Genomic DNA, 25,704 nt, shown 5'->3' on the forward strand with positions numbered 1-25,704 from the left:
CACGTGTGCACTCCAAAATTAGTCAGGGCTGGGGGAATATTGACATTCTGAAGATAAATAAATGCTATAAATCAGTGCCTTACAGATCTGGTTGTAATTTAACAATAATCAGCACTGTATATTTGTCAATGTACACAACCAATTAGAGTGAAAAACTTATAATAGCATTAATAGGGCATATTACATTTATTATTGTTTGCAGTGATAATTAAATAGAAGTGACACATACATGTTTATATGCAGAATAGCTGCCTTTTACTTGGGTTCCCAGCATGTGCCGGACTCTGAGACTAGTAGCATTTGTGTCCAGCCCTTGGGAGGATGCTGCAGGCTTGAGCCATTGTCCCTGTTGGGTAGGTTATGAAATGGGAACTCACCACATGGCCCGTGGTCACACAGCCAGGCAGCTCTAGGACACACTCTCTGTGCTGCAGATGAACATGGTACCTTGGAGATCAGCTCATGTGGTGAGGCTGGGGGATGGCTAAGAGTGTCGGCTTTGCAACAGTGAGGACCCGAGTTTGAATCCTCAAAAGCTACATAAAAAAGCCTGTGTCGATAACCCCAGCATTAGTGAGCAGAGGCAGGGGAAATCTGACAGGACACGGGCCAGCCAGCCTAACCACACATGCACTTCCTGCTCAGGGAGAGACCCTGTCTCAAGGGACAGGGGTGCAGAACCTGTCCTGATGCCCTTGTGACTTGTGGGGGTGATGCTGACATCTCAGCCCGAGGTCACTCAGGGTTTGGCTGTTGCCTCCAGCTCCAGGACTCATCTCTGGCCTCTTCCTGTAGGTCCCAGCAGCTGATGCTCTCCTGGGTCATCTCTTTTTCCCTTTCTCTGGTCGACATCTACCTAGTCCATCCTTGCCTGCCTCCTCTCTCTCCTTCATCTTTAATGCCCACAGCATCTCAGTGGAACACGGCTTCTTCCTGTCTCTTAAGGTTTCCCAGGAGAACAGAGAACACCTGACGATTCCAGAACTGGTAAACTCACTTCTTCATGGATGACATGACGTGGGTGTTTTGGGGACAGAGTAGGGTGGTGGAAGGAGACGTCACAAACGACCCTGGGGGATGGGGATAAAATGCATGGTGTAGGGAAGGAGCTGTGGAAAACAAAGACAGCAGTGGACACGCGTGGGACAGAGGAAGCTAGCTAGCCTGGGCGTTAGAGTCGAAGACATGAGAAATGGTCCCTGGAACCGGCAGGGATTCGGAGCAATGCTGTGGCCTTTGAAGGGCTACAGAATGTGTGGGCTGTGGGCTCTGGCTGGTTCTCTTTTTAGCCATGAAGACCTGTGTGTGTGTGTGTGGTTGATTGGTTGGTCGGTTGGTGGTGGTATTTAGTGTGTGTGTGTGTGTGTGGTTGATTGGTTGGTTGGTTGGTGGTGGTATTTAGCCCAGTTTAGAGGCATTCACAGAAGAAAATGACAAGTGATGTGGAAGTTAACTGTGGTAGATGAGCAGTGATTGGAATGAAAAGCTCACAACAGACTGTTTCATAGACCTCCTTCTGAAGAATGAAATAAGGCAAACCAAAGGCACCCTGAGTCTAAACTGACACAGATGTGACTCCTGCTCTAGAACCCATCTGTCTATTTGGTGAAGGGGAAACAGTCAAGGACAAGGCCCAGGGGATCTGCTTGCCGAGAGCTCAGCAGTCATCAAAGACTGAGTGTTGGGCCGGGACAACAGAAGGTGGCCATGGTGAAGCTTCCTGCCTTAGTCATTTATTCACACAGACATGCCAGTAAGGTGGGACATCTTAAATTCTCTCCCTGAGTGTGAGCTGCAGGTGGGAGGCCCACGGGATGGGGAGAGAGTGGTGAGGGACCCACCCAAGGCTGTCATCATGAGGAACTTGAACAGATCTCAAGTTTAAAGCCCTGAATTTTGAGCCAGACAACTGTGAAAATGGATACTATGCAAAGATATTATGCTGTAATCCCAGCGCTTTGGGAGGCTGAGGCAGGAGCCTGGTAGGTGTGCAGTCAGCCTGCGTCACATAGTGAGAGCCTTTCTCAAAATAGCCCAAACCAAGAAGGAGTGTTGTATGGGCCTGGAGGGTACAAAATACCTCGTGCTCTTCTGCCAGCCCATGTGAACTGGGGGGAGGGGGATGGAGGGACCTTTCTGTGACTGTCTTTAGCTTCTGAAGTTGCTAGTTGCATCTAGAAAATTGTCAAGAACTGTCAAACTGTGGGTGTCTTAGCCCTTAGTTAGTAAAATAGCTCCAAAGAGACAGGAAACATGCAAACCTCTACCAGAAGGAGAAGAAACCATTTCAACTAAATGACTCAGACTTGGAAAACAGGCTGCTTCACACTTCACTTTTGTGCAGCAAAAGAAACTAAAAAAAAGAAAATTCTCAAGCTGAATGGGAAGATGGGAATTCAGTCAGCCTACCCCTGGGAAAATGTTTATGATGAGATGCAAGAAAGTACTGCTTGTCACACCCTGGGCAACACTATACTGCCTCACATCTCCGCTTGCCAAGTTCATACAGCAAAAGCTAAGCCCATGGAAACATCCCCTGTCTCTACCAGACTGAGCCAGGAAGGTGAGTATTGATGCAGAGCAAGAATTCATTCCAGAGAAATGCCAAGAGTTTGCACTTGCATTTACTAGGTCTCCCTCCTTGTTGGGTTGTTGGGAGAATGGGAAATGATCACTCTCATAATATTTTAGTCTGGAGCTGGGCACTCCAAAATACCTACTTCACACTCAGAACTTCTCTTCAAGGGAGGTAGGAAGTTCCCATAGCATGGGAGTTGAAAACTGAATGGAACAAATGGACCTTTTAAGAACTCCACAGAGGAGGGTCTAGAAGAAGATAGGCCGGCAGGTAATTATGATATATGACCCACAGTAAATACGGTGCATACTAAATGGTATGAAAATGTATTGGGGCCTGTTTCTGGAGAAGCTTCAGGGCTCCAGGAGGGAGAACCATGAAGGGTGAAAGGGCCATCTACTTGTATTAAGCCTCTGCCTTGAAGGAGGAGGTCCTGCCAAGGCCACGGTTGTCATTCTGCTGTCCTCATGATGGATGGGGATTCATGAACAATTAAATTGAACCTCTGCCATTACGATCGATTGTGGGGGCAGATTTCTCAATAGGAGCCAGGGGCCACAGTGTGGGTCGCTGGTCACACTGACGTGAGGATGATGGCCTTTCCTAGGCTTCCCATGAGTCTTGCCATACACCCACCTGCCCCAGGCCCAGGATCGAGCTGGAGGTAAAGGACGAGGAAGTGAGGATTGAATTAAGTCACCACAGATCTAAGCCAGATGTGTCTAGCTCCTTTTCACCCCCTCAGTTCCAAAGCTTTAGAGGTCATTGAGGTGAAATGAGACGGACAGGGAAGTTTCAAATGTAGCTCTTATCACCTTGCTTTTAGAGTCTGAGGAAGCCCTCACTCCAAACCTTGTCTACAAAATAAGGAGAATGAAGCCTGCCCCATAAGGGTTCTTGGGCTTTGTTTTAATAATACATAATTTCTGTCCCACTAAGCTTGCCATTTTGAAGTGATTTCAATGATTCTTAGTGCATTTCCAGAGTTGCACAACCATAATCTCTGTCTGATTCTAGATTATTCCCATTACTTCCAAAAGACACCCATTGTCATCGGTGGTCACTCCCCACCCCTCCATCCTCCAAGACTCCAGCAATTTCACATTCACGTTTAGTCTCTGTGGACTTATCTATCCCAGACATTTCACATAAAGGACTCATGCAATATGTATTCTTTTGTGCCTGGATTATTTTTCTTCTCTCTCCCTTTCTTTTTCTCTCCCTTTCTTTCTTTCTTTCTTTCTTTCTTTCTTTCTTTCTTTCTTTCTTTCTTCCTTCCTTCCTTCCTTCCTTCCTTCCTTCCTTCCTTCCTTCCTTTCTTTCTTTCTTTCTTTCTTTCCTCTCTTTGAAATAGGGTCTTGTGTAACCCCTGCTGGCCCCAAAGTCAAGGCTGAGGATGTTCATCCACTCTTAACCCTCTTGCATCCGTCTTCTGAGTGTTGGTGTGCCCCACCATGCTGGGGTATTGGCTTCTTTTACTTGGCAGAATGCCTACAATGTTTCTACATTTCTCCAGTGTACCTCAGTGCTTCATTCCTTTCTATTGCTGAGTAATATTTACCAGATGATGGAGCCATGTTCATCAGTTGGCATATCTGATGAAGAAAACTTACAACACGATAATTTGAAAGACAAACGACACAACTAAAATTTCATAAAATCTTCCACACTGTTAAAAAATACCAGCAAGATGTTTTAATATACATTTCTCCAAAGAAAATTTATAGATGCCCATGGGCTCATTGGTTACAGATACAAGTACCTTATCATATATTTAACTTTATCTCTCTATAATGTTAGCTCTTTTCATGTTCATAAGGGTGTCCTTTTGTAAACAAATTGGAAACTTTTGGTAAAGTCCAATTACTCATTTTCACTTGTGTCTTAGACTTTTGATGTTAAATGTAAGAAGCCCTTACTTACATCAACATTATAAAGATTTATCTTTCTCCTTTCATGGTTTTTATATAACAACTTTCTTATGCATAGGCTTATATTTCATTTTGAACTTTTATCTGTTGTCTGAAGTAAGGGTATGCTGTGTGTGTGTGTGTGTGTGTGTGTGTGTGTGTGTGTCTTTGCTCAGATGCCATCTATCTACTTTATTTATTTATTTAGATACAGGGTCTTTAATTAGCCCAAAACTCCTAGTAGGCTAGGCTGGCCAGCCAGTGAGTTTGAGATGTGCCTGGCCCTGTTTTTCCAGTCTGGTATTATAAAGACATATTCTCATGCCTTGCTTCCCCATGGGTTTTGGTGACTGAACTCAGGTCTTCAGGCTCACAAGGTTGGTTTGCCTACTGCTTATCCTTCTAGCCTCACCACCTCAAACTCTTAGTGATTTTCAAAGTAGAGGCATTTATCTTTGGTATTAAGACCTATGACTATGTATCTACTCATGTGGAGGGGCCAGGTTTGGATGAAAATGTCCTCTCAGTAATGTTGGATACTGTTCATGCATGGTGTCTCCAGTAAACACACACATCACCCCCACCACACACACACACCACATACATATACATCACACACACACACCACATACATACATATACACACTACACCACACACAGACATACCACACACAGGCATCACACACACACACACCACATACATATACATCACACACACACACCACATACATACATATACACACTACACCACACACAGACATACCACACACAGGCATCACACACACACACATACACACACACACATACACACACACACACACACACTCCTTAGAAACTCCTTGGTTGGTACAAGTTTCAATGAACTCAATACGAACGATAGCATTGCTCAGTTTAATTACTGTGACATTGAAGTCAATACACACCCACCCACTTGATATTCCTGATGTATGACCTAAAAGGCACAGTGCACAGTGGGCCCCAAATTTGGCCTCTGTTACTGGACTGAAAACCTCCATTGACTTGGGTTGGCAGCCTGTAACACTAATTGAGGACAGAGTTTGGCCCCGTGGGTTTTATATAGAACATTTTCTTTATTTCTTGATTTCATGGGTGTGTGTTGTGGGCTGGGGATTATTTTTATGTTTTTCCACTTCCTGATTAGTTTTAGGACTTGTTTATTTGGAGACTGCTTTAATAAATTTGCACAGCAGGGTGAGGCAGTCACAGGGTTGGGATATTTAACCAGGACCTGCTGTCTTCTCAGTTTGGTTTTTGGTGTTTAACTTCAGGGCACAGTCACTCCATCAGTGTCAAATCCCTGCCAAAGATCACCTAGCCTAGACACACCCTGGTGGCTTAACCGGAGGGCAGGGCTCTGCTCCCAAATAACCCTGTATAATGGCTACCATGACACAGCATCGTTGCACTTTGAAAGTGTAGCTGAATGCTAAGGGTAGTTTCCTGAAGGTGGTGACCTGGTCACTCACTGGCATGGTTTTCATGTGTGGGAAGCTCCACTAACAAAAATTCCTAGGCGTGTACATATGCTGAAAGGAGTGACCAAGGCAAGGCCCTGTGCACAATGAGATTCACGATGGTGTGTTTCTATAGGTGGAACAGTTACGGGTAAATGCAGGTTATAGCACTAATTGTAGAGTTAGATTGCTTGGAAAATACAGCTGAGGTGTTAGGGAGACTGAGTGGATAAGAGCACATTCTGCTCTTCCAGATGACCTGAGTTTGGATACCTGCAAATATGTTACACAGCACACAACCCCCTATGACTCCAGCTCCAGAGGATCCGATGCCCTCTTCTAGTCTCTGTGGGTGCACACACACACATACACACACACACACACACACACACACACACACACAGAGAGAGAGAGAGAGAGAGAGAGAGAGAGGAAAAGAAAAATTGTAAACTTAGTGTTATATTATTGATCTCTCTCTGTCTCTCCATCTCTCTGTCTCTGTGTCTGTCTGTCTGTCTGTCTGTCTGTCTGTCTGTCTGTCTGTCTCTCTCTCTCGTTGTCAGAGTCTCCAAGAAGAACTGACTTTCAAATTGAGACCTGAGGCACTAATTAACCAGCCATAGGTAGATTACCTTTGCCCACTGAAGGATGCATCTTTGGCTTTGAGGATCAAAGGGGAAGCTGCCAGCCCTGTCAAGGCATTAGGGTTATTTGAAGAGTAGAGGGAGCCTCACGGTAAGTGCCCATTCTCAGTTCTTCTGTTTTGTGGGGAAACTGTGGGTGAGATGGACAAGAGTCTGTCAGACAGGAGGCTTTTGTGTAAACATAAACTTACAGAACGCCTTAATCCAGGAAAATATGGACTGCCTTTGCATACTTCGGTGTGTGACCCTATATGTGCCCATGTGCATACATGTATGTGATGTGTGTGAATGCTAGGGGTCAGCCTCTGGTACTGTTCATTGTGACATTGTCTACTTTGGTTTTTGAGGCAGGGTCTTTCATGGTCTGGATTCTCCAACTAGACTAGGCTAGCCAGCTAGTGGGCTCCACGGATCTGCCTATGTCATGGTTGGTTTTCTGTCAGCTTGACACAGCTGACGTCATTTGAGAAGAGGGAACCTGGTTTGAGGAAATGCCCCCATCAGGTTGGCCTGTGTACAAGCCTGTGGGGTATTTTCTTATATTGATGATTAATACTGGATGACTCAGCACCCTGTGGGTGGTGCTACCACTGACTTGGTGGTCGTGAGGTATATAAGAAAGTAGACTGAGCAAGCTAGGAGGAGCAAGCCAGTGAGTAGCATCCCTCCATGGCTCTGCTTCAGCTCCTGACCTGACTTCCCTCTGTAAACTATACTGTGCGAAGCCCTTTCCTCCCCAACTTGCTTGTGCTCAGAGTGTGGAATCAATGGACAACAGAGCTGGGAAATAGTAAGCTGCACTGTTGCCTGCCCTGCTTTTCCATGTGGGGACAAAACTCAGGTCCCTGCACTTCCAAGGCAAGAGCTTACAGGACTGAGTCATCGTCTCTGCTCCCTGGGGTACTGCGTTTGTTGAGGCTGGCTGGGAGAAAGAAAAACAAATCACTTTGACAACCATTTTTTGAGAGAGCCAGGGTGACATTCTTCTTCACTGAGTTCCTGTATCTGCCCTCAAAATGAACCCCAGGAGCCCAGTCTTGTTTTGGTGAAGTTGGTTGGCACTGAATTTTATTTTTTAGTGTGAGTCTGTATGTGTATGTGTGCGGGTATGTGCATAACCATGACATACTCATTCAGGTCAGGGGACAACTTCAGTGGAAGAGCAAACTCAGGGGTTCAGGTTTGGCAGAAAGCAGCTTTACCCACTGAGCCATCTCGTCTACCTGGAGACTTAATGTTTAGGGAGTAAAGAAAGAACTAGACTAGAATGGAGAGGGCGGAGCCACACATACAGGGAATAACTTCACAAAGGCAGAAAGTGGAGAGAGGTGGGCACTTCCAAGCAGAGCGACCATGGGGCATAGAGCTAGGGGGGCGATAGCATGCAGTGATAGCTTGTTTAATTGAGGACGCGTTGCCGCTATCAGCCGTGTAGAGCCAGCCTGCCAGAGCCGCACAGTGGAACTTATTTGAAGAGGCTATTGTAAAAGCCTCTGAGCCAGTTAATTACCAGTTTTTGTTATGTCAGGAAGTCCTCGAGTTTAAGCAGAAAGAAGCCATTCATGAGTATGTTCCGGGTCTGTAGTTTAATGGGACAAGTAAAAAAAAAATTAAAAATTGATAAAATGATTTAGTTCACGGGAGGATTGAAAATCCTCGCAAGAAAAGCTGAAATTACATATTGTGCTCTATCCTCTCCTAGAGATCCATTGAAGTAGCCAAAGACTTAATTGGACTAATGACCCATTGCTGTTATGCATAAAACCCCAGTGCCCATAGAGAAGTGATGAGGCTGTGGAAATGGCCTGTAAATACGAACCCAGTGAGCATGATGACCCAAACCAGTTTTCTGTGGCGCATGACCAAATGTACAAAGAATAAAGGATGGCTGCTGCATGTGCAGGCTGCAGGAAGCCTCCTGTGACCAGGTTGCAGTCTGTGAAGTGATCCGAGGGCTGAACATATGGGAAGATTGTATATATTAAAAAAAAGATCAGTGGTTTTAACCAGAGCTCAATTTAGGAAGATTTGGAAGGTGCAGGTAACAGGAAGTTCAGAGCCAGGGAGCAATTTTTCAAAGGCACGTGACACAGATGCATCAGTTAGTGAATGCAATTGTATGAACGGAAGCTGCTTAAGACAGCAGGGAACTAGCTATGGAAGCCGATTTTGTGTCTAGAGTTCCCTTTTTGCTCTCTCAAGTCTCTGCTGGGCCTGTCTGAAATTCCCAGAGCTGATCTCTGGGCTGGTGGTTGGCACAAACACCATACTCTGAGGATCCTGATGCTGGCACTCTCACCACCTTCTTGTCTACCAAGTGGAGATAACACCCCCTCCACAGGAGTGTGCCGGCACAGACGGTAAGGGGTCTGCAAGGAGCAGGTTGCCTGGCAGGGTGGCCATGGGAAGAGCGGCCCACACGGCAGGGCAGCCATGGGTAGAGCCTTCTGAGACGTTGCTGCAGAGGTAGCCTTAGGCTTTTAAGTTTGGATCACAGAGATCTGCCTGCTGCCGCCTCCTGAGTGCTGGGATTAAAGGTGAGAGCCACCATGCCAGGCAATATTTTAATATTAATGATTATGACGGGATAACTGGTAAGGTCTACCAGCGAACAAATGGGTTTCAAACGACTTGCCCAAGAGTTGGATTTCTATCTTGCTTTGTTCCCACAGTTGCCTTTTCTTTGTCAGGTATGAGGTAGAACAGCTTCCAATGGGGCCGTTTTGTGGCCCAAGAAAGGGTTTTGCATTAATGGCTAGAGTTTCTGAGGAGTGGATGGCATTTATACAGACTGTTGACGGTCCCAAATGAGAGTAAGAAGCAGTCTAGCAGGGCAGAGGGCAAGAAATAGGAGAGAAAAACCCAATGGAGGCTGGAGAGGTTGCTCTTGCAGAGGACTGGAGTTTGGTTTCCAGCACCCTCATCTGGCAGCTCACAATAACCCGTAACTCCAATGCCAGAGACTCTGCTGGCCTCCTCAGACAGACAGACAGACAGACAGACAGACAGACAGACAGACACACACACACACACACACACACACACACACAGAGAGAGAGAGAGCCCAAACAAAACTAAGCCAAAATCTTTAAAAAACATAATAAAAAAGCATAGTAGACCACATAGAGTAAAAGACAAAAAAAAAAAAAAAAAAAAAAAAAGGCTCGGGTGTGGGATGTGGGAAGCATCGAGCAGCGTTTGGACAAATGTGTGAAGCAGATGGACAAACAAAGGAGTGATGGCCAGTTCTCCAAGACTCACCTCGTCTACATGATCTGACTCCCTTGTCAGGGCCACACCCGAAAAAGTGCAAGGGTCCCCATAGCAAGTCAGGGATGACACAATTCCAAAGAAAGTAAGGATTCGGGGCAGTGCAGTTCCTAGGAGGGCCGAACTCTTTTGCATTTGTATGTGTGTAGCTTGAGAACAGTCCTCAAAGACACCCTCGGATCCCTGCAACCTGTGCCTGTTGCCTGTATAATAAAGAGGGGGCTTTGTAGACATAATTAAGTTAAGGATCTTGAGATCTGTGTTATTCTGAACTGTCAATCTTACATGTAATCACAAGTGTCATAAGAGGGAGGTAGGGAGTGAGTCTTATAGACGAGAAGACAATGCATGATGGATGTAAGAAAAAAGTGTGTCAAGACCCACAGCCATAGGCCACGGCCAGGGGACTTGGACTTTCCCCAGATCTACTAGAAAGGCAGGAGTCTTGCTGACATCTGGATTTCATTCCCACGACACTGACTCTGTACTTCTTGGTCCCATATCTCTGTTGGCTCAAGTCACCAAGTCTGTGGTAATTTGGTACAGCAGTTGTAGGAAACTGATGCAGTGTGAGAGTTTGGCTAGGGTTATCTGAGAGAAACCTCAGTTTCTTCAGCTGTAAAATGGAGGTGTTAGGTCTTATGGTGGGTTGGCTGGGAGGTTGAAATGAAGAAGCTTATGGGAGAACATGTCATTAATTGTAACAGTCTCTATACACATGTGAGTTCACAGTGTTCTCAAAGGACATTTGTCATGATGGCATTTAAACCATATTTGTCCTGGACACAGAGGGCCCTGACTAAAGCCAAAGGTTCTCCTGAATATACAGAAACTGGTAATGGCAGGAGATGGAGAAGAGAGGAAGGGGAGTGAGGGTGAACCCTTGGACCAAGGTGTCTTCTTGTCACAGAGCACCTGAGACTTAGCCTGGCTGAGAAGAAGGCTTCCAAAATTTAACCTGCATCATCAGTAGACTGGGCTAGGCTATGTGTTAAGTGTCCCCCAAAGAGTAAAGCAGCCCCTGAAAACTTTGTTGCCTGGAAGGAGGGGAGAAAAGGAGCCAACAGTTAGGGATATATTTCTTTTTTCTTTTTCTTTTTTTTGGTTTTTCAAGACAGGGTTTCTTTGTGGCTTTGGAGGCTGTCCTGGAACTCACTTGGTAGTCCAGGCTGGCCTCGAACTCACAGAGATCCGTCTGCCTCTGCCTCCCGAGTGCTGGGATTAATTGGAGACAAGGATAAGCAAAACTTCTTTGATAAAACTGGGCATGGTGGGCCAGAGATGTTACTCAACTGTAGAATGCTTTGCCTAGCATGTGCAAGGTCCTGGACTCAATGATCAGTGATGTAAACGAGCTGAGTGTGGCGGTACATGCTTGCAATCCCAGCATTTGAAAGCAGGAGGATTGAGGTTTAAGGCCAGCCTGGGCTATACGTGGAGTCTGCCTAAAGACTGATCCAGACATCCAGATGTGGTGGCACATGCCCATAATCCTAGCACTTAGGAGGTGAAGCAGGAGGATCAGGAGTTTAAGGGCATCCTTAGTGATATACTAAGTTCAAAGTCAGACTGGATTATCTGAGACTGTCTCAAAACATAAACAGATGGGCTGGAGAGATGACTCAGATGGTAAAGACAAGTTACTACATAACCATGAGCACAAGAGTTAGGATCTTGGCACCCAGGTGAAAAACCAGCACCCCGCAAATGCCACCTCTGAGGGAAGCCTTCCTCTGCCACTGTGAAGTCACAGACTCGGGGAGCTATCATATCTACATACATGTGTACACACACACACACACACACACACACACACACAAGAAAATAAATCTTGAAAACAATCAAATACAAACTCATGAATCTACAACTAAAAAAGTAAAATAAAAAACCTAGGAATCACATCGTCTACCTCTGGCCTCCAGAATTGTCAGAGTGTAGCTTTCTTCTGTTTACCATTAATTAAAAATGTGTGAGTCTGGCAGCAAAGGCACCACCATTGGAGGACATTGAAAACCATTGTTGAGCAGATCTAGGATACTCAAGTCATTATTTAACCTCTTAAATTTCCTGGCGTTCTTTGTTGGCCTTAAACTTCATTCTAATATTGGTGATTGTGTCTATTGTAGTAAATCGTTTGTGGAAACCATTGTTTCCCAACTGCCTTATCAGGAGGTGAGGTTATCCCATTTTGCTTATTAATAGCTTAATGGTAGCCAGTACTTCAGAGTGTCCAATGACCACTAGGATAAGTAAAATGCTATTGGTGAGTCTTTCCTTTAAGATATCTTGAAGTAACTAATCCTACATTCCCCTGGGAAGTATGTAACTTGCTCCTCACTCCTGTTTTCTCAATAGGACTTTAAGGAATGTTTGTTATAACAAATGGCTAACTTCTTCAGGCCATCTGTGGCCCAGGTAGGGATGTGATTGAACTCTCTGACACACAGGGTCACTGTCATCACTATACTTTATGTACTACCTTAGGTCCCCTTGGAGGAGGTCCCCTCCTCAGACTGGCAACTATCCAACCCACAAACGATATCGTCTTCCCCCATGTCTGAAACACACAGCTTCTCGTCTAAATTAAGGTTATCTCCCAGCCACAGAGAGAAAAGTACAGGCGCCCACAGGCACAGAGCAAGGTGACAGATGAATGAAGTGAAGGATGGGTTTGGAGGCTTTGTCAGTTGTCTTGACAACAGTGCGTTACAGATGTGTGCATGCTGATCTGCATGATTTAAAGCAATGAAGTCATTTTTACATCTCCCCCTTTCATGTTGCATTTCCAGGAAGGTCTGTCAGTAGACTCAGTCTGTAGCCACAGGGGACTGGCTCTACTTGCCCCACAGTGTCTCCAAAGAGATGAGGTCCACACTAGCTACCCCTATTTCTTGACACACACACACCCATTCCTCACAGCACCTACTGAATTCATTAATGACAAGATCGTTGTGAGCCAGATGGGCTGTGTTTATTTCTGATGGTGTCTGACGTTTTTGAGGACTCTGACCCTACTGTTACTTCCCTTTTTCATTCTCTGTAGGTTACCAAGACATGGCTGTTTCCCTCAGCTTCTCCTCCACACTCGGCCTCTCTCTGTTCAGTTCCACTCAGCCCAGGGCTCTGGGCTCAGCCCTGTATTCTCCTCACCCTGGGTTCTTACTCAGAACATGTCTTCAGAGTCCACAGACTTTGAATCTGTGCTTCTGTCAGGATGGCCTTGATGATCTGCCACCACCTTCCCTCCATCATTCTTGCACTATGATCATAAACAATGACAGCTCCTTTGTAGTCTCAAATTGATATTCCCATTCTTGGTCCCCCACCTGGCATCGTTCCAGCTCCTTCTCTTTCGTCCCCAGCCAGAACGATTTGTAGCCAGCAGGATCATATTTAATGCTTCTTTTACCTTTTCAGTGCCCCATCCTCCCTTAATACCCTTATTCTTCTTTTGGGTGTAAATTCAACCCCAATCCTAATTACCACATTATCCTGATCCTCCTACCCTTTTCAGATTTCATTAAATAACTTCTCTTCTTCCTCTTCTAATCTCTCTCTCTCTCTCTCTCTCTCTCTCTCTCTCTCTCTCTCTCTCTCTCTCTCTCGTGTGTGTGTGTGTGTATGTGTGTATGTGTGTATGTGTGTGTGTGAGAGAGAGAGAGAGAGAGAGAGAGAGAGAGAGAGAGAGAGAGAGAGAGGAGAGAGAGAGTTATGTGGGGACTGGACATGATCCGGCATACATGTGGTAGTGGGAAGGCAACCTTGAGTATTGACTTTGCCCTCCAGCTTGTTCAAGGCATGCTCTCTTGTTTGCTGCTATGCGCTTCAGGCTATTTTGGTGAAAATGGCATCTGTATTAGTTCTTTGTCCTTTCAACCTCTAACTTCCCTAACTTCCTCACCAATGCTTGCTCTTGGCTGGTGATCCTGCTTCCTGCTTCCTACTTCCTACTTCATCAAAGTGATCAGAAGAGGAAGTCAACAGGTTCTAACCCCAACACCTACTGTGTCTTCACCGGACTCCTCTCGGTAGCCTGTTCCCACAGAGGAACTTGTTTCAAGGCTTGCCATTGCTTTATCACGTAATTTATTGTATACACTGCTTCCTGCATGCCTCTGTAGTCGAATATCTCCAATGGCAAGTCTCCATGCTTAGATGTAGCCTGACATCCCGAACAGTAACCATCACAAAGACGCGGCTCAAGAAAATGTGGGCAAATTAATGAATACCCGAGTGTTCTATGTGGATGCTCTCAGTTCTCTAGGTCTTCCACCTTTATCCTCCTTGCCTTACTTCCTACTGTATGCTCTCTTGTAGCAGAGAGCCTGCCATTCCCCACACGTCCCTCTGTCCTTCCTCTCCAGCACTCTGTGCACTTCAATCTGTTCTAGCCTTAAAGGCTCTCTGTACATCTTCTGTGCATGTCACACTCCAGTGCAACTCTACCATTCTCCTCTGTTGCTTCGAGTACTCTGAAATTCTTCATCCAAATGAAGATTCTACTCAACAGCCAGCCTGGGAGTTTCAGACTCTCCCATGTGCTCCCAGAGGCCTTGTTGATAACTATTAGAGAGGGAAAGGTGACTTTATCTTCTCTGTGGTTCCAGGACCTCCTCAGTGTTTGTCATTAGGCGACTGAGTGTATGTAGAACTGACTAATTACAGAGGTAACACAACTATGTAGTTCTAACCGAGTATCATAATCCCCGACCCCAGCTGGTGATCTTCCAAAATTGCTAATTTGTGGTTGGGGAAGTAACTTAGCCAGTAAAGTACTTGTCTTAGAAACATGACCAAAGTTTAACGCCCAGGTCCCATTAAAAAAAATTAGCCATGATAGCATATGCTTATAATCCCAGTACTAGTGAAGAGATGAGAGGATCCAGGTGTTTTCTGACATTGGCATGGCCTCATGGGTGAGTTCCAAGTCAACAAGAGACCCTGTCTCAAAAAACTCCTAAAGAATGACACTCAAGGTTATTCTCTAGCTTCCATATGTGTGTGTATACATGTATATTGCTAACCCCAAACAAGTCCACACATGAACACACACACCATTAGTTTGATGAGAAGAAACACTTGTTTTTTGTTTTGTTTTAATTTATATACTTTCATTATTGATGAGCCTTTCGATTTTTTCATCTTCATTTTTAGCATTTCTTAGTCATTTGTGTGTCTTCTGTGAAATGTTTCCTCATAGTCTTTAGTCTTTGCCCATGTTTTGGTGTGTTTGCCCTTTCCAGTTTAGGCAACTCTTTGCTGATGGGCATTTTGATAGAACCCTAACCTGAGATATAGAACTGTGGGATTCTGTGGTTTTCCTTATCTATAAAATGGGGACAATAATGGAAGGATCTGCCATCTATCTTGGAAGGCAAAAGTGTTGAAGCATTGGCTGTTTCCGACAGGCGAGCCCATGTCACTTGCCTTGCTGTTCTAACAGGGACCTTAGGAGGCTTAGATGAGTTGAATGCACAAATGCTTTACAAGCAGTGAGTACGGATCAGAGTAAGGACTTCACTGGTCTATTCTTAGAAGTCTTCAGGGCATTTCCCTGAACTTTTTCATGTTCCTTACCACAGTCCTACTAAGGAGGGAAACAAGGCTGGGCCAGTTGAAATCACACACACTCACTGGGAGCAGAGGTGGATGTTAGCCTGGTATGCTGACCCTCTGTCAACCTGGAATCTTCCTCAGCATAGCCCTGCAAGTCCTTAAAAGGCAGGTTAACATCCTCCTGGGCATAATGTGTATCAGTGGCCTGCTAAGTGAGGGACACATCCTGGATCTATAAGTTGGGCTACCAAGTCTCATTAACAGCATGATTGTGCAACAATTATTTCCTTTAGAAATGACTGTGTGGCGGGGCAAACAATTTTGGGCTTGTGTGGATGCATTTGGTTTAGAGGGCTAAAGGCTCTAATGATTTGAAATCATGGTCATCTTTGGTAAGTGCTTGAGTGGGTCTCGTTTACAGTGGCCTGGGTAACAATGAGTCAAGTTTACGCCCTTGTAATGCAGCTGGGATAATAATATTTTCAGTATTTTAAAATTTCCAAAGAGGGGTCATTTGCTTCATAATCCCTGAGCTCCATTCTGGGCATGTGAAAAAATAAACACAATCTCTGAAAGAATGATGGCTCTAGAAATATGAGACATTTTTAGTTTTTTCATTTCGTCTTCACATGTTTTCCAATAGGCAGGAAAATCTCCGTAGAATGCAAGTTTCCTAATCAAATGAGATTTCCAAAGAGTGACCCTTTCCACAGAGCACGCTGCATCCCTAGCACTAGCTATTGTGCAGGTGGTGATTTGAAGTTCCAGTAGTCGACTCATAGTCTTAGGGATAGGGAAACACAGTTATAATCTATCAACAATGCTTTTTTTTCTTGGTCATCTCATGGGCTTAGATGCTATGTAGAGTATTCTCGTGTCAAAACAGCAGGTGGAATTTATGAGTAGGGCCAGGCAATATGGAGATTGTGTGGACTGAATGAGACTCATATTTGCACGCTTGATCATGAGTAGCAGAACTGTCTGAAAAGATTGCAAGCACTAGGAGATGTGATCTTGTTGGAGTCCGTGATGTCTTGTTGGAGGAAGCGTGTCACTGGGGGTGGGCTTTGGGGCTTCCAAAGCTCATGCCACGCCCAGTTCTCTCTCCCTGCTGCCTGTGGATCAGGGTGTGAAACTCTCAGCTGCTGTTCCAGTGCCTGCCTGCATGCTGCCATGCTCCCCACCAAGCTGATAATGGACTAAACCTCTAGAGCTGTAAGCCCCCGATTAGATCCTTTTTCTTATAAGAGTCGCCTGGGTCATGGTGTCTCTTCATAGCAATAGAACAGAACTAAGACAGGGATGCTAAAATTAAAGTGTTAGCCATTGTGATGGCTAACATCGATTGCCAGCTAGATTGGCTCGAGATGCCCGGGAAATGAGTAGAGCGAACGTCTAGGCAGATTGCAGGATGATTCCAGAGATGAACAGGCTGCGATGGCTCTGCTCTGTTCTGTAGTTGAGTCCATTGGTGGGTGTGAAGTTGTAAAGACTCCTGGGAGGTGGTAGAGGTGAAAACAGCGCTGGCAGCACGCCTTTGGAGGATGCCTTGCGCTAGTCTCCTCCCGCTCACCTTCTCCACTTCCCGGCTGCTCTGTCCTTCCATGCCTTTCTGCTCTGATGCTCTGCCTCATCACAGGCACAGAAACAATGGATCCAACCAGCAGTGGATGGAGACCCCTGAAACGGAGCCATGATAAACCTCTCAGGCACTTGTCACAATGACAGAAAGCCGATTAATACAGTGATCAACCAGCATGGCATGAAACTTAGGAAAAAAGGTTTACTCTAAGAAAATAGAGTTGGCAATAAAAGTTAGCAAATGAGTAAGTAATTCCACAGAAGAGCAAAAAGCAATATTCTGAAGGAGAGTGAGATGAGATGGTTTTTGGTGATAGGACAGACTCATTGTCGGAAAAAGCCACAGCACAGGAAGAATTAGGACAGGCTAGAGTGGGGTAGAAGGCTCCAGGAAGAGAAGAAGAGAGACAAAGTCAAATGGGACCACAGTAGTGTGAGACAGAGAGATGAGGAAGGCATGGGATGTAGTTAGGCTGGTACATGGAGGGCAAAGCAGGAGATGAGGCTGGGCTGGGCTTCTCAGAAGGTGCTCCCCGTGGGGGAGGTGCCACCATCTACCAAGTCTACCACAATGCCTTTCAGGGGTAGCTCAAGGATGTTGATGATCTCAGTAAGGGAGCAGGTGAAGAAATGAAAACTCCGTAGGAAGCAAAGGAAAATGGAATCTTCAGGTTAGTGGCATAGTCTTCTGTCTAATTTATACTCAGGTTAGAAGAACTCATCTCCTGGTATAGTAAAAGCCTCATCTTTAGACTAGTCATCGATAACTTGAAAACAAAACAAAAGAAGCTGAGTAAATAGGAGACTCAGATAACTTGCTTTTTTTTTTTATGAGACAGGGTTTCTCTGTATTGTTTTGGAGGCTGTAGGTCCAGCCTGGCCTTGAACTCACAGAGATCCACCTGCCTCTGCCTCCCGAGTGCTGGGATTAAAGGCGTGCACCACCACTGCCTGGCTGATAACTTGCTTTTTTTTTTGTGGTTTTTTTTTATTAATATTTTTTTTATTTTCCATTTTAAATTTAGATAAGAAACAAGGTTGCTTCACAAGTCAGTACGAGGTCCCTCTCCCTTTCCCTCCCCTCCTCCCGTGCCCTCCCCCCCATCCCCCCCCCCCCCCGTTATCCCCTCATTCCCCCAGGGAGGTTGAGGCCCTCCATGGGGGTGTCCATAGTCTGTCATTTCATATAGGGCAGGGCCTAGACCCTTCCCCAAGAGTTCAGGGTGAGAGTGCACCTCACATTGTTCTATGGGAGTCCAGAGACCGTGTATATACTTGGGATGGGTACTGATCTGCTGTCCAAGGCTCAATGATAACTTGCTTTTTTAACCAGGTTTTTTTAAACATCAGTAAATCTCATTCACTGGCTCTGTGTATTTCTATTGTTTAGCTCTTAGGCTTCCTTGAGTAACAGCACACAGACTCTCCAGTTCCTCGATCATTTGCATAAACCACACCCAGACTCAATACCTGTCATTTCCAGCTTGGGACCTTTAGCCTATGAAACAGTCTTAAAGACATCCCAAGATGATCAGAATGCAGAAGCAGTTCAAAGCTTTACAGTTTCACCCAGTCCGTTATAGTTCTATTGCCAACATCCACCAACCTACAATTCTTTTCTAGCAACTGCCTTTACTAATTCTTCCCAAACCATTCCACTTAGTTCTTACAGGACAGTTGTTGTTATTGCTCTGACTACTATTTCATTAGGCTGTATAACATTGTCTGAGAGTATGTGGTTATAATAAGGAGGAAGTTTGGAATAAGGATGCATAATTGACATAATAGATTCATTTTTGGTGTGTGTCATAGGGTCTTTCAGTGCAGCCCAGGCTGCCTTGAACTTGAGACTCTCCTGCCTCATCCTCTCAAGAGCCAGGATTACAGGTGTGCACTGTCATGCCTAGTTTGGATTTGTCTTTTTGTAATATTTTGTTAATTTTGTACATTTAAAATTATGTTTGAAAATATGATATTAAATGAACTTAATCTAAGAGATCAACTTTCTTTATTTTTTTTAACATTTTCAATCCTGATCTTCAAGGAGAGAGGTAATTAATATAGTTGTAGTCTCAGATCAACATCTTAGGCTTCTATCATTGTTATAAAAAGCATGACCAAAAGCAACCCGGGGAGGAAAGTGTCCATTTCAGTTTACACTTCCACATCACAGTCCATCATGGGAGGGTTAGGGTAGGGACTTCAGGCAGGGGCCTGGAGGTGGTGACTGAGCAGAAGCCATAGAAGAGCTCTGCTTAGTGACTCGCTCTCCATGACTTGGTCAGCCTACGTTCTTTTTGTTGTTATTTTCCAAGACAGGGTTTCTCTATGTAGTCCTGGCTGTCCTGGAACTCACTTTGTAGATCAGGCTGGCCTCAAACTCAGATCAGTTTGCCTCTGCCTTCCAGTGCTGGGATTAAAGGGGTGTGCATATACTGCCCAGCAGCCCACATTCTTATACAACCCAGGACCACCAGCTCAGGGATGGCGCTACCTACAGTGGGCTGGACCCTGCCTATTAAACAGGAAAATTACCCATAGGTCAACCTGGTGAGAGCAGTTTCTCAACTGAGGTTTTGGTTTTGTATTCCCAAATGATTCTAGATGGTATCAAGGTGACCACACACACACACACACACACACACACACACACACACACACACACACACGATAGTTAATATAATTATAATCTCAGGTTTTTACACTACTGATCTGTTTCACAGATGGGAATCTCACTCACTTAGGTGACCTCTTTCTGTCATTGCTTTAGGCAAGGCTATTTGTGTTTGCACGAATAGAGTTGAGCATCAACCCTCATGCTATTCCAAGTAAGATTACATAACTGCTTACTACAGTAATGAGGAGGTAGACAGGCCCAGCAAGTGCCTAACACACAGTCAAACTCGGAACTTAAGAACTAAGTCATGGCTCTTTTGGGTATTGGCCACCACAGTGAGTTTTCTACCATTTTCCCTGTGGCTTTACACAATGCTCACACACACTCCTACCCCCTGCTCAGATTTGTATTATAGTACACTTCTGACTGTGGGAGCAGAAATGCGGGATAACTAGAGTGACCTCAAGACTGTTGCAGTAAGGGCCACAGCCTTGTGTACTCCAGGGGGACCACAGAGCGTGCTGAATGGGAGATGAACTCCAGTTAACCTTGGAGTTCCGAGAATGCGCAGGGCTGTGCCAGCCCCTCTTCCCGTGGTATGTAGAGGCCTCCATCAATCCTGACCCATTGCTTATAAACATACTCAAAACCAGTTTGCCTTGGAGCTGGCCTGGGATGGTGCCCATTGAAGACCCACAAAAATACTGTTCAAATACTCTCAGTTCTCACAGGGCCCTCAGGGTGCCCCTTTATTGGCTTCAGGAGTGAAGCTCCAGGGTGTATAATTGTTTTTAGCATAAATCAATCTGAAGTAAGGAGGGAGGCTCTGGGGGACCATGGAACAGTGTCTGGCATGCTGCTGATATGCCTCAAATAGCTCCCAATAAAAATGGGCTTGGTTTTCTGGTACACTAGGCAGATTGCTTGACTCTTGGGGAGTTGAATACTGGAAGCAGGAAAAAAAAAGATGAAAGTTTCTGGGACTCTGGCTAGTGTCCTAGTAATATTCATTTTTCCTTACCAAAAAGACTAGTTTTATGCAGGAGTGAAGGCACACCCGCCTGAGCATCCCAGGCCAGTGCTCAGAGCTGTGAGACACAGGAAGCAGGGTGAGGCGGAGTCAGCACAGGATTCAGGCAGATGCTGGGGTCAAGTGTTTTAGCCTTCCCTGTGCACAGCTCGCCATCACCTAAAGCAAATGGTTTGATTCCCAGAGGCCTCCGTTTTCTCCGCAGCAAAATGAGGGTAAACCGCAAGCATTCTAAAAGTCAACAGCCACCACTCACACATGTTCATGATAATACAGGACAGAAGCCACTTGACTTGCTCAGGACCAGAGCTATGAACCCGTCTGTCTCTTCATCCTCCCTCCACTCTCGAGGATGGAGGATGACCTGACTGACACTTTCATCCCATTGACCTACCCATTAGGATTGTCTAGTGTCCTTGTCTTTTAAAACCACCATTCTGCAAGATTAGCTTTCGGACACGCATCCCTTTGCCTACAGGAATATATCGAGGGAGCTGAAATGGCTAAGGTTGTCCTCATCTATTATGAAGTGTGTACGTGTGTGTGTGTGTGTGTGTGTGCACGTGCGCACCAGAGGTTTATACCCAGTGTCTTCCTCAACACATCCACCATATGTTTTGAGACAGGGCCTCTCATGGAACTTGGAGGTCAGCACTTTATCTAGCCTGGCTGGTAGGGGAGTCCAGGTATTCACCTGTCTCCCAGCCCAGCCCAGCCCAGTCCTGTGTTGGGGATTACAGATGCATTGGGTGCTGAGGGTTGGGACTCAGGTCCTCGTTCTTCCACAGAAAGCACTTTGCTCACTAAGCCACCCCCAGCCTCCTATTACTGGAGTTAGATCCTTTCTCGTAGACTAGTCCCATTCTTTTATGAAGGTCTTCCCCAAGCTTCCTATTACTGAGCAGACATTTAGTACCTCCCTCCCACCCCCAGACCCACTGTGGAGCAAATCTGGCCATTGTGTGAACACTGCAAACCTATCAGGTAAGGAACTCAGATAGCAGACCAGGCAGGTCAGGGATCCAGTCCACACTGCTATGGTTGTCTCCAGGAAACCGTGGGCTTTGTGGTCCCTGTGGCAGCATCCTGTATCAGCCTGTTGTGCTAATGATGGAATCAACTGGAAGGTATTCCCTTGAAAACTTCGAAAGGTCACTGCCACAAGCAAAGGAAAAGTGAAGTGTAGGCACATGAAGACATGGTTTCTTCTAAATGAGTGGGTGGCATTTGGTCTGGGGGTGGGTAACAAGTGGCTCCGCGTCATCTCCTAGTTAGCATAGCTCAGGTGCAGCCAGAGGTTCGCAATGTGCTTCTGGAAGTTGTATAAAGGAAGGCTTTCTTTGGTGCCACCTTGGAGAGCCTGTGAGGGTGTGCAGGAAGTGGAAACCAGTGCCAGAGGATGGAACTACAAGGCTGGCAGGGTGAGGAGGGCCCAAAGCAGCAGGACCTGGCTGCATTGCCATCTGGCTTCAGCCTTGTGGGCTTTGGAAAGTGAGTTGGTGTTCTGAAGGCCAGGCAAGAGGGATCCCAGTGCCAAGCAACAGGGGAAATGGGAACTGGTCTCTAAGCCACGAATTCTGGAATTTCCCATAATTAACATTCCAGTGGAACATTCAAAAGGCCTAGGCCTTCAGTAAGCTTGGAAATTAAAACAGGATAAACTATTTAGGGTCTAGTTAGAAGGACAAGGCTCTGAGGAACCTTGTGCCTGCTATTAGTAAAATGTGACTTGGTTGGTGAAGTAGCAGGAGCTCTCAGTTCTTTTAAAGTCTTAGTTCTGACAGGTTCACGGGGGCACTCTGCTTAGGGATTAGTGTCCCAAAGCCAAAGAGACAAGCTTCTTACTCTAATGACACCGATGTTAACAAGAATGGTGACTATACTAATTCATTGGATCTTCATGATGCCCTAGAAACAATTGTTGATACCATCCCTATTTCCCAGAAGAAAAGCCTGAGACTTGGGGAGGACAGGCAGCTGGACCATCATCAGAACAGTAATAGGATAATTTGGGCTAAGTATGGTCAGTTCTAGGTTCTGAAGTCTCAGAGAAGAAACTCATAGCATAGAAAATAACACTGCCCCTCTGTCTGTCTACCTGCATATCATTATCTATCTATCTATCTATCTATCTATCTATCTATCAATCAAGCAATCATCAACTATCCAACTTTCTATCTACCATCCTCTATCATCTGGCTATTTCCATTATTTTCTGTCTGTCTCTGATAAGAATCTAAAAGTAGTGTTAAGGAGATAATAGCATTTCTTCAAAACAAACCACACTCCATCATCTAGCAATGGTGGTGGTGGTGGTGATGATGATGATGATGATGATGATAGCAAAGATAATGAGAGCTGACTAGCTGTCAGATGCTGTACTAAATTCTGTAGGTAATTCATTTGCTCTCAGCTCAGTAACTTACTACTCTGACATCAAATGGTTTAGACAGACTTTACTCATGAGAAGTGACAAAGGCACAAGGACTAGTGAGGGGGTCTGACAGAGGGTTGGGACTTCAACAAGGGCAGGTCAAGATTTATATGTGATACAGGTAGAGATGGTCATTAGGAAACGATTTAGGCAGGAGTATCAGAAAAAGTGAGTTTGTGGCTAACCCAGCTTGATGGGTTGTCCAGACCTGGGTGCTCAGATACCAAGGGTGGGGGTTTTGTTAAAGTCACTTAGGATTCTTGTTCAAACAGGATTCTGCAAGTTCAGAGAGGAAAGCTAAAGGTTAGACTCAGCCAAACCAAGGAGTCAGAGGTGAACTGACTAAAATTTTGTCCACAGGAAAATGTCACAGCCAAATTGTGTGAGTTGAGGGACATTATTCCTAAGTCATCGGTTAGGGAGACACAGAGGAGATTTAAGTTCTCAGAAGAGAAATGAATATTGGGATCCGAGCTCACCTCCTTACATATACGCGATTTCTGACACATCCTTCTCTACGGCTACTGTATAAGGCCAGCTCACATCTGACATGGTTACCTTTTCTGTTGCTTTGATAAAACACCCTGACGAAAGCATACTAGAAAGGGAAAGACCCATTTGGACTCATTCTTCTGAGGGTCTAGACCATTGTGGCATGGAAGAAGGTTGAGAAAATTTGATGTAACTGGTTACATTACTTCTACAGCTGAGGTGGAAAACATTCTGAGGGTCTAGACCACATGCTGATGAAAGAACTTGATGCATCTGGTTACTTTATATCCACAGGTGAGGTGGGAAACATTCTGAGAGTCTAGACCTGTGGAAAAGGTTGAAAGAGCTGAAGGCAACTGGTTACATTATATCCAGTCAGGAAGCAGAAAACAATGAATTCTAGTGCTCCACAGGCTTTCTCTTGTTTGTGTCGTCCAGGACCTAAGCCCAGGTAACAGCTTTACCCACCTCATTTAGTTAGCCTAACAAGATACTCCCTTGCAGGCATAGCCAGAGGCTAGCCTAGTCTAGATAATCCATCACAGTGGTGCCGGAATGCTCTGCTCCTAGGTGATTCTAGATCCTGTCATTTTGGCAGTATTAACCATCACAACATCTGATGTGGTAATCACAATTGGCAGATTGACATCGAATCCCAATGTCTCTGTCAAGACTCATTCTGCTGTGTTTCAGTGTTTGGGAGTAGATAGTGCATCTAATATCTGATAGCGTTTTGTAGACTTAGAATCAACTTCTTGCCCTTTCATCCACAAGGAGCACTTATTTATGTCTTGGAGACAGACTTGGCTGCAAACTTGTCTTTGCTCTACCGCTCCCTGTTCTGAGTTAGAAGGGGATGCTGGCTGCCACCATGAAGCCCCAGATTTCTCTCTTTGATAGTTGTTTTGGAAATTATGTTGCAGATCAAACAAACATAGTGTTTCATGAAATCTACTGTTGTCAGGGTACAGAATGAAATTACTTAAGTGAGAACTCTTTTCTGAATGGTTTCATGTCTAAGATTTAAATTATTTATTTGGGGATTTAATCAGTTTGGATTTTTAAAGTTACAGTGAGGTGCTCCCCCCTTTTTTTCTGCCTCTGATGGATAATTTGAGGAAATTGGCTTTAGATTATTAAAATAAAACATGAGATTGTGAAGATGCTGTCTGAACTTAATGCCTGGGGGTCTGCCTAAGAAAAGGATCCTCTGATGATCATTGGATCCCTAGGAGTCAGGGACAGGAGGTGCCCACAGCCTGCTCTCCTTATCTTTTATTTAATGCAAAGCTATGCACACCCGGGTACCACATACTTGGTTGTTAAATGATACGTGGATGCTTGCTCGAAAAACTAAAGGCCTGCTAGAGAGGTAGCCTACTTCTTGGTTTCTCAGCTTTCTTTGTTTTATTTTACTATTTTTTTTGATGGTGGTGTTAGGGTACAGGGGTGCAGGTGGAAGTCATAGGGCAATTCCCTTGGGAGTCAGTTCCTTTCCTGCCTCGAGATCCCAAGATTGCACTCAGATCATCACGGCTGAGCACAAACACCCGTCTCTACCCAGACTCTTTCCCTACTGTCTTTGTGTCTGTGACTGCTCAAATCCTTCCCAGAATGTGTGGTCACCCTCACTGGAGGCTTTGTCTAGTGGACATAGTGACTCAGGCTGTCACTGGCTGCTGGGTCCCTTGTACATTCTCCAGCACCTGTCTAAAGAGAGTACCCTACTTTGAGAATAGATTCACTGAGTCTCTCCAGGCTACTGTGCCTTTCCCTACATATATGAGAATTGGCCTCAAGTCTGTGAACAATGTATACACGTTGTCTCTTTCCCAATGTAACTTTTCTACTTAATATCACTTTACCAGCACAGCCTCTTCCTTTTTTCTTCTCTTTCTTTTGTCTTTTTTTCTCAGAGACTTTATGTTAAAGTTATCACAGCTCTTTGGAGGGCCGCCATGTGGCCTGATTGATGTTTGGGACCTTATTATTAGTTTTCACAGTTGGAATCATTGTATTTCTACTATATGAGTCAATCACATGCTAAATGCTTTACAGATATTGGTTTGATCCTTACAACTGGCTTACTAGGTGAGTTGTATCCTAAAGCCCGTTTT

At 45.1% G+C, this 25,704-nt stretch overlaps 2 long non-coding RNA genes across 2 annotated transcripts in view; one reads left to right on the forward strand and one right to left on the reverse strand.

The window, feature by feature from the left end:
• LOC121142304 overlaps positions 1-25,704 on the forward strand; it is an 81,265-nt gene that overhangs the window by 25,238 nt on the left and 30,323 nt on the right. Inside the window, exon 2 of the long non-coding RNA XR_005879287.1 lies at positions 6,527-6,698. This is a non-coding gene — a long non-coding RNA (uncharacterized LOC121142304). The remainder of the gene's footprint in view (positions 1-6,526; positions 6,699-25,704) is intronic.
• Positions 1-25,704, reverse strand: part of LOC121142303 — a 63,009-nt gene that overhangs the window by 6,185 nt on the left and 31,120 nt on the right. The window lies entirely within an intron of this gene.

The sequence above is a fragment of the Mesocricetus auratus genome, unplaced genomic scaffold (assembly GCF_017639785.1).
Source record: "Mesocricetus auratus isolate SY011 unplaced genomic scaffold, BCM_Maur_2.0 Super-Scaffold_100009, whole genome shotgun sequence".
Taxonomy (NCBI): domain Eukaryota; kingdom Metazoa; phylum Chordata; class Mammalia; order Rodentia; family Cricetidae; genus Mesocricetus; species Mesocricetus auratus.